The sequence below is a fragment of the Lotus japonicus genome, chromosome 6 (genome assembly GCF_012489685.1).
Source record: "Lotus japonicus ecotype B-129 chromosome 6, LjGifu_v1.2".
Classification (NCBI taxonomy): domain Eukaryota; kingdom Viridiplantae; phylum Streptophyta; class Magnoliopsida; order Fabales; family Fabaceae; genus Lotus; species Lotus japonicus.
This window is the reverse complement of record NC_080046.1, coordinates 47,460,642-47,476,715: the sequence shown is the minus strand read 5'-3', so window position 1 is coordinate 47,476,715 and position 16,074 is coordinate 47,460,642. Positions and strand designations below refer to the sequence as shown.

At 39.1% G+C, this 16,074-nt stretch overlaps 1 long non-coding RNA gene across 1 annotated transcript; it reads left to right on the top strand.

The window, feature by feature from the left end:
• Positions 1 to 750: 750 nt before the first annotated feature.
• Positions 751 to 6,044, top strand: LOC130723818 (uncharacterized). Its single transcript, XR_009014358.1, has 2 exons — positions 751 to 2,063; positions 5,679 to 6,044. It is a non-coding gene; the product is annotated as an uncharacterized LOC130723818 (long non-coding RNA).
• Positions 6,045 to 16,074: the final 10,030 nt, after the last annotated feature.

Below are 16,074 nucleotides of genomic sequence, written 5' to 3'. Positions count from 1 at the left end.
TTTAGGGCTTCCACGCCCGCTCCAAGTGTCTTTACTTTCAGGGCTACCACGCCCGCTCCAGGTGGCTTTACTTTCAGGGCTACCACGCCCGCTCCAGGTATTTTTACTTTTAGGGCTTCCACGCCCGCTCCAGGTGTCTTTACTTTCAGGGCTACCACGCCCGCTCCAGGTGTTTTTACTTCAGGGCTACCACGTCCGCTCCAGGTGTTTTTATTTGTAGGGTTACCACGCCCGCTCCAGGTGTCTTTACTTTCAGGGCTACCACGCCCGCTCCAGGTGTTTTTACTTCAGAGCAACCACGTCCGCTCCAGGTGTTTTTATTTGTAGGGCTACTACGCCCGCTCCAGGTGTTTTTTACTTTCAGGGCTACCACGCCTGCTCCAGGTGCCTTTACTTTTAGGGCTCCCGCGCCCGCTCCAGGTTTATTTTCTTCAGTCTTGGATGCTCACGTCCGTTTTTTCTTTATCCTTTGGGTCTTCGCACCCGCTTTTTCTCAAGACAAAAATTGGAGTTCATTATCTTTACTTTTATCCTACATGAAAATATGAAAACTACACGTTCTTCATATTTTTTATGTAGAATAATAAGTAAAGAGGGGCAACTGTGAACACCCATTTTTGTCCCCCCTCCTTTTTCTCCATCTTTCACTTTTCTTTACCATTAATACTACTATTATTATTACCATCTTTTCTCTATTATTGTTTCTTTATTATTATTATTATTATTATTATTATTATTATTATTATTGCTATGTATATATATCATATATGGGTTTAAGCCCAATAAGAAAAAAGCAAAAAAACAACCAAAAAATGAAAGGAAAAGTTAGTCACGTGAGAAAAGAGAAAATAAAAAAGGATACAGAGAAGAAGCAGTAGCAGTTCTGCCTGCAAGAAGAAAAAGGGAAAGAGAAAGAAGAAGGCAGTGTGTGAACAGAGGGAAGGAAAATGTTGACAATTTCATTCATCAGAGTGGCAGAGTAGCATAGGAGGCAGAGGAAAGGGTAGCATGCGGCTTGTAGCACAGAGGAAAAAAGGATAAAAGCAAAGGAAAGTCAAGCAGCTAGGGGGGCAAGGATGCAGAACAATTAATGTAATGAAGAAATTTCACTGAAGGCAATCTGGAAGATAAGAAATCAGATGGGAAACAGATGGAAAATTTTGGCTATAAAAGGAGCCTTTCTTTCACAAATTCAGACAACACAGAGACAGACTGAGAGCTTAGTGACCCACACACTCACATACAGGAAAATCACTCTCTTCCTCCCTACGCAACCCTCTGATTCTCTCAACTCAATCACCAACACACAAAAACTCACCCTCAACCAAGGATCACCGCCACACCATCGCCATGTAGACCCAACACCACCACCGTAGTGGTGGCTGCCTCCTCATTCCAAGCCACCACCGTCACCTCCTCCCCTCTCATCCTCTATATCTCATCAAACCACAAATCAAAAACCAAGAAATCAGTAACATAACTCACATCCTGGCCGCCACCCTCGCATCTTCTTCCTCCTCATTATCAACCACCATCACGCCACCTCCTCCCTAACAACACAGCATCCTCTCCTTCTTCCCACACACTCCTCCTCTCCTCCACCAACAACCATTTACACCATCTCCTTCTCTCAATAAATCACTTTCAAGCCAACATCAAAACCCAAAGCAAAAAAACAACAAATAAACAGAAACAGGGAAGAAACATAAAGGAAGAAGGAGGACGCAACCATCACCGCCGCCAACCTTTATCGCAGCTGGCCACCGCCATTTCAGCCTTGCCGTCGTCGCCCCTCTGTGCCACTTGTTCCCCGCCGCTGGTCCACCATCACGCGCCGCTGTTGCGCGCCGTTCCTTTTGTTCCATCGCTGCCACCTCCATGAACAGCACCCCACGCACCTCTTTCCATCACCGCCAGTTTCCGCCGTCCGGATCGCGCCCACCACCGCTGCCTCACGCAGAGCTGCCGCCATCACTCGCGGTCGCCACCACCGGGAGCATCACGCGCCACCGTTTCCATTCTTCTTCCCCTGCACCATTTCTCACGCCTGCAACAAGGTTGAGGTAAGGGAGTGTTTGGCTCAACTTTATTTGGAAGATTCCTTTCTTTCTTTGCCTTTCTTTTCTAAATGGATTTCTGCATCACTCTTTTTGTTTTAATACCAAAATCCTTTTGCTTTTTGAACCAAAAACAATGTGGGCTACTAAGCCCATCAAGCCCAAAGAAAAGAAATTGATATTAATTATTTAATTAGTTAGGTTTATCTTAACTAATTAATTAATTAGCATTAATATCTACAAAAACAATCAAGTATTTCAAAAATCCAAAAACATTCAAATATTTCAAAACCCAAAAAATCACAAAGCATAAAACCTCAAAAATATCTCTCTTTTCAAAAGAATCACAAATGACTTTTCTCAAGTTGTTCAAAATCAAATCTCGGCTTCTTCAAGCTTTTCCGAGCTTCTTCAAGCTCTTTTAGAACTGCGTATGCCTTGATGTCTCTTTTTTCCAAAAGTGACTACGTAGGCCGGGAACAGATTCCCGTCAGGCAACCTAATAAAAACATTTTTCAAGGTAAAATCAACTTTTTTTTTTCCAATTAATCAAACTAAAAAACAAGAACTGCGTACGCCTTGATATCTCTCTACAGAGATTACGTAGGAGCGGACTCCAATCTGTCAGGCACAAAAATAACAAAATATCGAGTCAGTTTCGTCGGTCGAACTACGAGGCTCTGATTTCCCCATTGCACTTGGGGGCATACGTAGGCACGAGTTTTCACAAACTCGGCGGGCCGATCTTTTACATAATCCTTTTATCTTTTTATCGGGGTAAAACAATTATTTTGAAAGCTAGTATATTTTGCACAATTAATTAGAGGTACCGTTTTATAAACGGGCGCTGTGAGGTGCTAATACCTTCCCCACGCGTAACCGACTCCCGGATCCATTTTTTGGTTTCGCAGATCATATCTTTTGGGTTTGCCAATGTTTCCCATTAAAAAATAATATTGGTGGCGACTCTGTTTTTCGAACTAATTTTCTCTTTGGCGCCGTCCCGCCGCGACCCCGGTTGCGACAACCGGTCCCCCAGCGTTGACCACCGTGGTCTCCGCTCCGGCGAGGACGAATAATACCCATTTTCATAAGTTCAGGGACGGGATCCTAAAGTTTACGAAAGTAGGGACGAAAACCAAATGACCCCTAAAGTTCGAGGACGGTTTGCACCTTTATCCCTAGAAATAATGTTACAACACTGGTATTTGAGAGCCAGCCTCTCCTAGTTCTGAAATTCGAGAGTCCAGTCCTCTCCTCCTAAAACACAACTTCTGAACCATGTAAACTAACAGTCAAAACTCATATTTAACAATCGGAATTTTAGTAACCACCCCTAGACAGTTTTAATAGAACATAACTAACATAAACTAATATACTAATTAAAAATAACAAATCTTAACTATTCCTAGAAAATGGCTTTCTATTAATGTATTTATTTTGAAGAAAAGTTGAGTTATTTTCCTAAAAGTTATTCTTGAAAATGGCTTTTGCTTAAGTCACCATTGTTAACAAGCTTCTTGATGCCATGCTTTTTGTAGATATATAATATGTTGTTTGAAAAGTTGAGATTTTCCTCAAAAGTGATTTTCAGAAATGAGCTTTTTCTAGAAAAGCTTTGAAAATATTGTTCTTGCCATTAAGATTTTACGATTTTGCATGGGTGTTCCTAGCAAAATCGGTTGTAGAATCTAAATCTAGTGGGATCGGGAGCTAAATTGTAAAATCCTAAAATCGTTTTTCATTTGCAATTTTACCTGGTTTTGGAAATGTAAAAATCAATTTAATTCTAACTTGGGACTCAAAAACTTCATAATAATTTAAACAACTTTCACACTCTCCAATATTTGCCCAAGTTTTTCCACCACTGAATACAAACAGTCAGAAGTCTTTAATTGGATTAATTGATTCACACTAATCACCAAATAAAAACACCATCGTTTCTTCTTCTTGCATTCTGCTTTCTTTCCATTGTCCCTCCCAAGTCAGAAAGTTGTTGGTGTGTGTTGCAAAGAACGTCTCTGTTTCACAGCAATATGATTCTCTCTTTCTTTCCATGCAGATGATGATGATATCTTAATTGGACCATTAAGGATTTAGTGCTAGATTCTTAGAATTAAACTAGGTCACTCTTACTTGAAGCTTGAATTGTGTTATTTGCCTTTTGAGTTTACTTTAATGTAATCGCACAATCATGTTTATATTGGGTGTTTATCTCCTATGAATTCTTATTTTAAATTTAGTTTTATGAAGAAATTTGCATTATTTATGGTATTTTTTTATGCATATATCTATGTCTAAGTATATTTTTACGTTATAGTAAAATCTTACCATACGATTTTCGATTCTACGATTTACGATCCTGCACCCTCTATGATTCTACGTAGAATCTCGCTTTTCACAACATTGCATAGATATGTAATTTGTTCTTTAGAAAAATCAATTCTTCAAAAGTGGTTTTTGGGTAGAAAACTTTATTTTTGGGGTTTAAGTGCTTTTTCACCCTAGAAATGAGTAGATATGACATGATGTGTACAAGTTATTTTGATGAGAAAAATTCTTGGTCATGAAGTTTGTGTTGGGGCCGAGGGTGTGCTAGGGTTTTGGCAAATTTAAATTTCATTATTTTCTTGCTAAGTGGTTGTATAACTTGTATGATAAATTGGTCCAAAAGGAAATGAAGTTTTCCTCCAAGAATGGCATGACCATGAGTGTTATGCTCTAAACGGGAAGGAAAATGGATTTCTAGAAAGTTTGGATCATAAATGACAAGTAGGGTTTTGATGCTCTGGGTTTTGTGTTGTGAGTATAATGGCATGATAGCGTAGACTGTGGTTATCTGACGCCATTCTGAGAATGATCTGACTGTTTGGTAGCTTGATTGGCTCCTTGTGTGCAAAGTATGCAGTTTGATGTGATTGTGTGATAGTGCACATAAGCTTTATGAGTAATGAACTGTATATACATGAATCTTTTGTGATATGCATGTTTAAGATTTATGTGTTGAGGTTACCAAGCACGAAAATGATATGTAAGACGCAAGGTGAATACCATATTTGGTAAGTGATCCACGAACGCGATGTGAGCGTGCCCAGCCGTGCTTGAGTTTCATTATGCTTGTGTAATATTATTCACGTGTTTTCACACCACACACACATGCACTGAGGACTGATCAGAGTGAGGTTGGGAACCTCCGGGTTCCAATCAAAAGTCTGGTCGGGGTCTCATGGACTGTTCCAGTGAGGTTGGGGATCTTCGTATTCTTGCATCTCTGTATTCCAATCAAAAGTCTGGTTGAGGCCTTCTAATTTAGGGTGACTTCAGTTATGCTCATGAAAGCGGCACTCCGGAGGTTGTACTGGAGTGCTAGTAGGCACTTACTAGATGTATGTTCCCATTCTTCTCGAGTTCTGGCATGGATTAGTGTTTACGGACAAAAGTCGTGTACGTATGGCTCACTTGCACCAACACAATATATATCTTGTCTATGTGCTTGAAATTTTTGGAGATGCTATAGACTGTGAGTTTGTATTGGATTACTAGCTTGTACTGTGATTCATTTCTTGGAAGTGACCCTTACACCTTCGTTTGTTTGTTTGTATTTGGGTGATCGGTCACCAGGCGGATGTTACGATGGCCGAGCTGAGATTTTTCAGACAGGATATTAGCTAAGGACGAGCAGGTGGACATTGGACCAAGGATGAGCTCGCAAGAGAGGGGTTCCTCATAGTGGTTTAGATTTTGTTAGTGTCTATAAAAATGTATAAATGGGGCATGGGTAGGTATCAAATGTTTATGCCTTTATACGGTCACCAAGTGTGGGATCGTAGGAGGTGTATCGGACTAAGAGGTGGTTTCTTTTTGCTGGCAGCATGTACCTTAGAAAACGAGTCTTTGAATTTGTAAAATGATGTTTCAAGGTTGACCTTTATGTAATACATTTTGACTCGGATATATGATATATGTTGCATCTGACTTTATGCATGCACTTTAAAAGAAAAGAAAAATTCATACCAAGTTTTACTTAAAAGACTTCTGCATATTTAGTTACCGTTTAATCATGTAACTATAATGACCTGAAAATCAGAGTGTTATATATAGGAAGCGTATCAAGTGAGAGTAATATTCATTGTAAGAGATGAAAGAATTTAATCTTGACCATTATATTAGATATGAATGGTCAAAATTAAAACATAAAGTCATGTAACTTTTTTAAAAAGTCTTATAGCCACTAAACCTCTTTTGATCTCAGTCACTCATATTAGATCTAGTTATCAAAACTAAATTCTCTCATTTTTCACTGTAAACATTGCTCTCAAGTGATATATATACATCTTACAATACAAATAAAAATAGCTATAGTACTGTGTGTTTAGAGTTTTCCTTTTATAAAAAAAATAGTGCATGTTTTTAACCTTTTCTACACAATTGATTTTAAAATCAAAATCAATTCTGAAGTTCTTGTAATTGTTGTCGATTCGGGTTATGAAACCCTCCAACAACTCTTCTAAGCGCTCCCTTCCGACCCCATATCCTTGATGAGGTTCTTCTTGTTTAAATGGTTGGTGTTCATATCCTCCATAGTGTTGATAATATGGTGGATTCCATGGATGGAAATCTTCTTCACTTTCCCAAGAGGCTCGGGGTTGGTTTTCCCATCGTTGGTCATAGCAATGCCATTTCCCATACTCATGAAATCCACCACAGTTAATGCACCTCAAATTGAAATCATCCATAACACCTTATTAAAATCAAGAACAAACACTTAGTAGCACGAGCTCAAGACAAAATACAATAGAAAACTTAAAAGACAAAAACAACTTCAAACATAGAATCTCAAACTTGAACTAATACGAGAACATTCCCTGGCAATGGCGCCAAAAACTTGCTAGCTAATACGAGAATCTCTAGGTTCCCAAGTTGCAAAATACAAGATCCGATCAAAAGAAAACTGAAAAACACAATTTAAGTGATTTTTCGCAGATGCCAAGCTCTCAGGCGCTCCCCAGGAGCGCTTAGGCACTCTCCATAAGCTGCCCATACTCTGATCACGCAGCTTCAGGGCGCTCAGGCGCTCCTGACACTGCTGCCAAACTTGCAATTTTCAACTTTAAGCTCTTATAGCAAAACGGCCATCGTGACTTCGTCTACCGTTGGATTGAGCTGAATTTTGGATATGTTATTCCGAACTCCTGGATCTTCAATCTGAACGGTTGGATTGTCAAAATAATGTCTGAGCTGTGAGATATGGCGCACACACGAAGCAGCTTTTTCACTTCTCTTCTCTTAAATTTTCTTCCTGCCAAAGCCTAACTCTCCTCTTGCCTCTCTTCCTCCTTCTCTCCCATAATTCCCAAGCTCCATCCAAGCTCGTTGAAGCGCCAAATCAACCTGAAAACAACACTTAACAAACGATCAAGCATAGCTTCACAGGATTAACCAAAACTCAATCGAAACTTGAATAAATGCAAAGAAAAACTCTTAAACTCAAGGAAGAATAACTCAAACACTAAAACTAAGACTTATGCAAGAAAATGCATGAACACTACATGAAATGACACACAAATGCAAAAGAAACAAAGAAAAAGACTCGAAATGAGTAGAATAAACCCGGGTCATCACCGACAACCACGAAGAACCCGGCGATGAAGAAGCATCCGGTGACGAAGAAGCAACTGGCGACAAAGAATCCGCCATTGACGAAGAAGCAGCACAACAAGGCAAGCAGCCGGCGACGAAGAAGCAGCACAATGAGGCAAGCAGCCGGCGACGAAGAAGCAGCACAACGAGGCAGCTTAGTGTTCGATCTGACTTGATTTAGTGAAGATCAGTCGCTTCTCAGTGTTCTTGTTCTTGATCTGACTTGATTTGGTGAAGATCGATCTCTTCTCGGTGTTCTTGTTCTGGATCTGACTTGATTTTGTGTATTAGTGACTTGATTTGGTGAACGAATAAGCATCTGGAACATTCTTATTCTTCATAGGTGAACATTCTTGTTATTATTATGGTTGTGGAACATTGTATTTGTTGGATTTGTGTTTTAGTTTATGTTTGTGTCTGGATCTGGATCTGTTCATCTTCTTCATCTCCTTTTTTTTTTTTGAAAATTTCTTCTTCTGGGCACCAAACCGACCAACCCGGTCCGATCCGCCCGAAACCCGCCCAACCCGAACCCGATCTACCCGAGCCCAGCGGCGGTCAGTAGCGGGCCAGGAGTTTAGGGCTTTCACCCGCCCCAAACCGACGACGGCCACCTGAACGCCACCCTAACCGACCGGTGGACAGCCCTACTTTATAGTAGCATTGTGAGTAAATGTAACATATTTTGGGAAAAATGCAACATTTTTCACGTAAAAATTGTTCCATATTGTAAGATAAAGATAATTTATTCAGTGTTGTTAAAATATATGTTGCGTAAAAAGAATCATTTATGGAAACAACCACAAAATGATTTCTAATGCACCTTTAGGTAACACCTTTTGCATGTTGCATCCACCGCGCTCGTGGACAAGTTGCAGCAGCATCCCCTGATGAAAAACGTCGCTGCTCCTTGTAATGCTCAAGCTTCTTAACTGCTATATACATCATTATCATAGATTGTGCTCTTTTCTCCTCAAAGCACAGCATGTTTTGAGCTTTCCAAATATAATAAGAGAGCATACAAGCAATTTCAGCAGCATCATGTGGACCATGTACAATAAGCTCAGCTAGCCAACAAGAGAAAGATAACTCACCAGGAACAACCTCCCAATTCAGTCCAAGAGGGGAAGAAACCATACCTCCTTACTCCAACAGCACAGATAGAAAATATGCTCAAGTGTTTCCTCCATTTTCGGGGATCTTGGGCACCACAAGGGGAAAGCCACTACTCTATTCCACAGCTTTTTCCTTGTTGGTACTACCTGTTTAATAATCCTCCAAGCCAAATGTGCCACTCGAGGAGGAATGGATAAACTCCAAAGCTACTTCCAAACCAGATTACTATGTTGAACTGCAGTAGAAGAACCTGCAGCGTCCCATTTTTCCCAAATCTTTATCTCCTTGTATCCTGATTTAACAGTGTACCAACCATCTTGACAATCAACCCATACCAGTTTATAATCCTCATCAATATTGAGTAGTGGAAGTTTCAAAATTAAGACAACATCTAAAGGCTGCAACACAGTGCTCAATAAATCAACCCTCCGCCTTCTAGCCTCCATATCAATAAGTTCAGACACATAATTAATTTTACAATACTATGGCTATTGACTCCATACTCTAAATTTATGACGCTTTGGAATCTAATTATCCTCCCAAATGTTTATGCTACGACCATTTCTAATATGCCAAAAGCTACCTCTTCTAATTATCCGTGCCTCTTATTGAATGCTTCTCCATGTATAACTCAGAGAGTGTCACTACAACATTTTTTACTTTTCACAACAGTTAAAAAGTGTAGCAATAGACCACAAAACTGTCCTTTGGGAACACTTTTTACTTTTCACAACACTTTTTGACTGTTTCATGTTCTAGCGTAACCAATTCTCTTTGGCAACAATTTCTCATACTTTATAGTAACATTGTGAGAAAATGTAACCTATTTTAGGGAAAAAGCAACATTTATCACCTAAAAATTGTTACCTAATGTAAGATAGAGAACACTTATTCAGTGTTGTTTAAAAGTGTGTTGTCTAAAATTAACCATTTATAGCAACAACCACAAAATGATTTCTAATGCACCTTTAGACAACACTTTTTGCATGTTGCATATACCCCTATTGCCAAAAGTAGAAAAAGGTGTAGTGTGTCCCTGTTTAGCCCCTAGAAAATGAGCACGGGGAAGTATCTAGCTTTAAGACACCTAGCCATCAAATAATTGGGCCCATTAATCAACCTCCATCCTTGTTTAGCAAGGAGTGCTTCATTAAAACCCTTAAAGCTTCTAAAACCCATTCCTCCATCCCCCTTTGGTTGACACAAAGAATTCGATTTAACTCAATGAATCTTGTGTTCTCCATTCTTACTTCCCCAACAGAACTTGTTACTCAGTATAATACTCAAGAAAAGGGGGGTTTGAATTGTGTTAACTTATACTTTGTAATTTTTCAATTCGTTTCGAGTATAAATTTCAAAACCGTTTGCTTAATCGCTTAGTGCAGCGGATATTTAAAAGTAGAGATAGTAAATGATTAAGACACAGATATTTATCATAGTTCACCACACAAGGAGCTACGTCCAGTCCTTGGCTATACCATGATTTTCCACTATGCAAGTGTTGATTATTATCAAGGACTCCTCCTAGAGGTATTCTCCAAGACTTCTCCCAAGTATTATCAGGGACTTCTCCCAAGTATTATCAAGGACTAATCCTAGGACAAGTATTATAAAGGACTTCTCCTTCTACAAGTATTCTAAAGGACTTCTCCTTGCGGTCTAGCAAACCGTCTTCCACTACTTCAATGGCTCTTCTTGAAATAGAGATAGTAGATATGTTACAAGCTCATGTATACAGAAAGTGTGTGGATTTGACTCTAAGGCTTTCACACTTTCTGTTCTAGATCTGGATTGAAAAGGATGAAGAGTTTTGACTCTTAAGGTTTGGTTCTTCTCTAGTCTATTGGACGAAGCTGATGAAGATTTCTCTTAAGAAAATGAAGTTCTGGAGAGAAAAACATTTGGTTGACACTTGCTTCTTCTTGGATGATTTTCTCTCTTTAGCTTCTTTTCAATTTACTTCTCCTTTTGACAGCTTTGTCTCTGGAGTCTATCGTCAAATCTTGAATGTCTTCAAGTCTCCAATTTATATGCGAGTGCTTCAAAGAAACGTTGTGACTGTCGGTGCGTGAAGCAACACAGACTTTCTATCCGTTGGAGCAGACGATCTTCTGTGTCAGGTGCATTAAATGCATGCTACTTTTGACATAGACGCTTTGCACAAAAGTAGTAGCTTGTCAGAAAGCAATTGCACTTGGGCTTTGTTCCTTCATCTGATGAGACATAATGAAAATTTGACGTGACAACGTTGTACCATTAGTCTTGCCCAATACTCTTCTTCAATATCACGTGACTTTCTTTTTGACGTTTTGTACTTGATAAGCCAGTGATATTATCTTCAAATGAAGCTTTGAATATTGGCGCCCAAACTATCAGATGATCTTCTTTATTCTGATCTGCTTTCGTTTGCTTGACACTTCGAGTAGACGATTGTAGCCTTATCAAGCAAACTATTGTAAGAACAAATTTGGTTCTGCTTGTATATCTCTAAGTTTTGATGATAACAAATATTTTAATTGAATGAACAATTTTGGTACTCTAACGTTTGCTTAGAAGTTCTTAGAACAGATTCTGATTCTGAGGCAAGGAACGTTTCACCAGAAGAAAGATGCACACAAATTCCGCTTCTAATGCATATCTGATGACACTGTTCAAGCTTCTGATGGAGTCAGCTTCTGAAGATTCTAAGAGCTCACCCAGAAGTCAAGCTGAAGTTTCTGAGACAAGAAGTTCTGATGAACAGTCCCAGCTTCTGAAGACTTACTTCTGACCAAGTGTTGAAGACTCTGAAGACCAAGTGCCCAAGAATCCTGAAGACTAGAAGTTCTGATGAATGTCTCCAGATTCCAAGGACTTGAAGTTCTGAAGATCAAGACACAAGGTTGATTCTGATCAAGCTTCGCAGAAGTTCTAATTGATCAAAGTCAAAGGTGAAAGTACAAACAGGCTGGCAGAGTTGGTAAGATGTCACTTTCAACCTCTGCAAAAGCACTGTACTCGCACTGTTCAAGCCGTTGGAAATCCCACTCTCTCACAACGGACATAACCTAGTCTCTCAGTATAAAAGAGACTTCAACGAAAGATGAAGATAAGATTTTGCAACGCTCTCAAAACAAAGAACAACTCTCTGCAAACTTCATTCTTTCATTTGTTCATAAGCTTTAATTTGTTTACACTTAGCTTTTAAGAAGCATTTCTGATTGTAAACACATTCTTTATTCAAACTCTGTTTGATTTACCTTGAGGGACCAAGTTTGGTCAGATTCCTTGAGAAGACATTGACTAGTAAGTCTTTGTGTTTGATTCCTTAAGAAACCAGTTTGGTGTTCTTGAGAAGACTAGGAAGAAGTATCTTAGTGATTTTCTAATTGTAAGAGTGTTAGTCACCAGCAAGTGTGCTAGTGCAGTTGTAACACTTCTTGATTAGTGGATTACCTTCATAGCAAGGCCAAATCACCTTGACGGGTGGACTGGACTAGCTTAACAGTTGTTAAGTGAACCAGGATAAAATAACTTGTTATTCTACTTCCTTGTCTTTGTAGTTGTTATCTTAAAGAGTAGAAAAGCTGTGTTTTGAAAAAACAAAGGGGAAAGTTTTTAAAGTTTAAAACCCAATTCAAACCCCCCCCCCTTTCTTGTGTTTTTCACACCTTCAAGTTGTATCAGAGCTCTGGTTCTGATAGCCACACTTCACAGTGTTTCAGAAAAAGATCCGGGGCGTGTGAAAAACATTTGTTTAAAATGGCCACCAACTCTTTTGATAACAAGGACAATCACTACAGTGCTAAACCTCCCATCTTTGATGGTGAGAAGTTTGATTACTAGAAGGACAGTGGCTGTTCGCTTCACATGATGGGAGAAAGGCATATGTTCCAAGAACTTGAACTCAAGCCTGGTGGTGTTGTCAGATTTGGAGGAAACCAGAAAGGTAAAATCATTGGTTCTGGAACCATTGGTAATGGTAAGTATCCTTCAATTAAAAATGTCCTTCTGGTAGAAGGTTTGGTGCATAACTTGTTGTCTATAAGTCAATTATCTGACAATGGTTATGACGTCATCTTTAATCAAAAGTCCTGTAAGGTCATTAGTCAGAAGGATGGGTCAATCCTACTAAAGGGCAAGAGAAAGAACAATATTTATAAAGTCAGCATGTCTGATTTAGCCAAACAAAATACAAAATGTCTTCTTTCTGTTAATGAAGAACAATGGGTCTGGCATAGAAGATTAGGGCATGTTAGCTTGAGAAAGATCTCTCAACTTAACAAGCTTGAACTTGTCAGAGGTTTGCCCAAACTGAAGTACACTTCAGATGTTCTTTGTGAAGCATGTCAGAAAGGCAAGTTTTCAAAAAAATCTTTTAAGGCTAAAAATATTGTTTCTACCTCTAGGCCTTTAGAACTTCTGCACATTGATTTGTTTGGACCAGTTAAGACTACTTCAATCAATTGCAAGAAGTATGGATTGGTCATCGTTGATGACTATAGCCGCTGGACATGGGTAAAGTTCCTCAGAAGCAAGGATGAGTCACATTCTGTGTTTACTTCCTTCTGTACCCAAGTGCAAAATGAAAAGAGCTTTAAAATAGTTAAAGTCAGAAGTGATCATGATGGGGAATTTGAAAATAAAGATTTTGAAAATTTATTTGATTCAAATGGCATCTCATGATTTCTCCTGTCCTAGAACTCCACAACAAAATGGAGTTGTAGAAAGGAAGAATAGGACATTGCAAGAAATGGCCCGTACCATGATCCAAGAAACTGACATGGCTAAGCACTTCTGGGCAGAAGCAGTAAACACTACATGTTATATTCAGAATAGAATTTCTATAAGACCAATTATGAATAAGACTCCTTATGAATTGTGGAAGAACAAAAAGCCCAACATTTCTTATTTTCATCCTTTTGGATGTGAATGTTTTGTTTTAAACACAAAAGATCATTTGGGAAAATTTGATTCAAAAGCACAAAAATGTATTTTGTTAGGATATTCTGAACGCTCTAAAGGCTATAGAATATATACCAAAGAATCCCAAATGGTTGAAGAGTCTATACATGTTAGATTTAATGATAAGCTTGACTCTGAAAAGTCAAAGCTAGTTGATAAGTTTGCAGAATTAGAAATCAATCTTCCAGAAGCTGGACCAGTCAACAAAGCTCCAGAAGCAGAAGAACCAGAAGAAGATGTCTCAGAAGTTGTAGCTTCTGATCCACCTCCTCAGAAAGGAATGAGGGTCAGAGCTTCTCTCTCTGAAGATTTGATTCTGGGAAGCAAGGATGCTCCAGTCAGAACCAGATCAGCTTTCAGACCTTCTGAAGAGAATCATCTGAGTCTAGTGTCTCTGATAGAGCCAACCTCTATTGATGAAGCACTTCTGGACAAAGATTGGATTCTGACGATGCAGGAAGAGCTGGACCAATTCACCAAGAATGATGTGTGGGATCTTGTTTTGAAGCCTAAAGGTTTTCATGTCATTGGAACCAAGTGGGTCTTCAGAAACAAGCTCAACGAGAAGGGTGAAGTGGTCAGAAACAAGGCAAGGCTGGTTGCACAAGGTTACAGTCAGCAAGAAGGTATTGATTATACTGAAACCTTTGCACCAGTGGCCAGGTTAGAAGCAATTAGATTACTAATTTCATTTTCTGTAAACCATGATATAATTCTATATCAAATGGATGTAAAGAGTGCATTTCTGAATGGTCATATTTCTGAAGAAGTGTATGTCCATCAACCTCCTGGTTTTGAAAATGTTGATCATCCAGAAAAAGTCTTTAAGCTTAAAAAATCTCTTTATGGATTAAAGCAAGCTCCTAGAGCTTGGTATGAAAGACTTAGCAATTTTCTTTTAGAAAAAGGCTTTACAAGAGGAATGGTTGATACTACATGTTCTGTTTAGCGGCTAGGGTTTGGAGAGAGTAAGAAAGAATTAGGGCAAAAGGTGTAATGTGTATTACTTGTGAGATGCCTTTTACAATGAGTGACGCCCCCTTTATATAATAGGAGAGCCTTCGTAAACCTAGGCGGCTTTGGGCCTTTATAACCTAGGCCTAAAGCCCCCTTTTGCTAATCCCGCCAAGAAAGTGACTAGGTGCATGGGAGCGTGGTAAACAGAAGAACCTTCCAGAAGTAAATAGAACCTTCCAGAGGGCGAACTATTAGAGAATTGGTTATAGCCCGCCGAGCTTATAAGCTTAGACGCGTTAATCCCAAACTACTGGGGAACCAGGCGGGCTATATGTGTTTTGGGGGAATAGACCGCCCTGTACACAAGCCCACCAGGCACCGAGCCAAATAGCTTGGGCGAAGCGTGTCTTAAGCTAAAGCCAAAATTTTAATTCTTCTAGCCCACCAGCCCACCAGACATCAAGCCCAACATTCGTTTCAGCGAGGTATAGTTTTAGGTTTACGGTATCTGCTCTAGAGGCCGCCAAGTAATATGAACCTCATTAAAACCTTGCAAGCAAAACCCCTTTTATTTGCTTTTTTCTGGGGACAAAAACTTGCAAGGAAAAAGAGTATTCAGCTTACAAGGCGGTGGATTCTAGTCAGGATTACAATAATTGTGTGTAGGAAAGCAATAAAATTACAAGTACGCCAAAGGCGAGCAATCTATTTAAATCATAACAACTGGGCTAGGCGTGTTGGCGTGCTATCTTGTCAGGCTGTGAAGACGGCTTGAAATGACCGTTGAGGAGGCGTGTCAGGCACGCTGAAAAGGCCTGTCTTTTCACTTGCTTTCAGTAGGCACGTGACGTGACGTGACGTCATTTCTCGATTTGAAGCGAAGAGTCATGATTGCTTTTTATTGCTGGGTTGCTCCAACTTGATGATAGTGCTTGTGTCTTTTTTTTTTTTTTGAAGAAGAATTTTGTGTCTCTTTTTAATAGTTAAGGAAAGTTAACTAAATATTACAATGCTAAGATTGTTACAAAGCAAGACAAGAAGGAGCTTGGGCATTGGGCAATGACTAGCTATCCATTTTAAAATGGCTTTGCAAGTATATTTACTTACTTATGAATTTGAGTACAAATGTCTCTTTTTAACTTTTTACTATGTTTTACTATAATTGTTTTAAATATGGAATAAAATTATGAAAATATTAACATTAAGTTTGAAATTGAAAACTAAAGTAACTCCTGCGGGTAAATTAAATATTTACTTGAAAATCAATTCGATTTCATAAATAGCATACAAAAATTATATTGGAAAGTTAATCTCTATAATTTATTTCATGCTTTTATTGTCTTAATTCTTGTTTAAATTT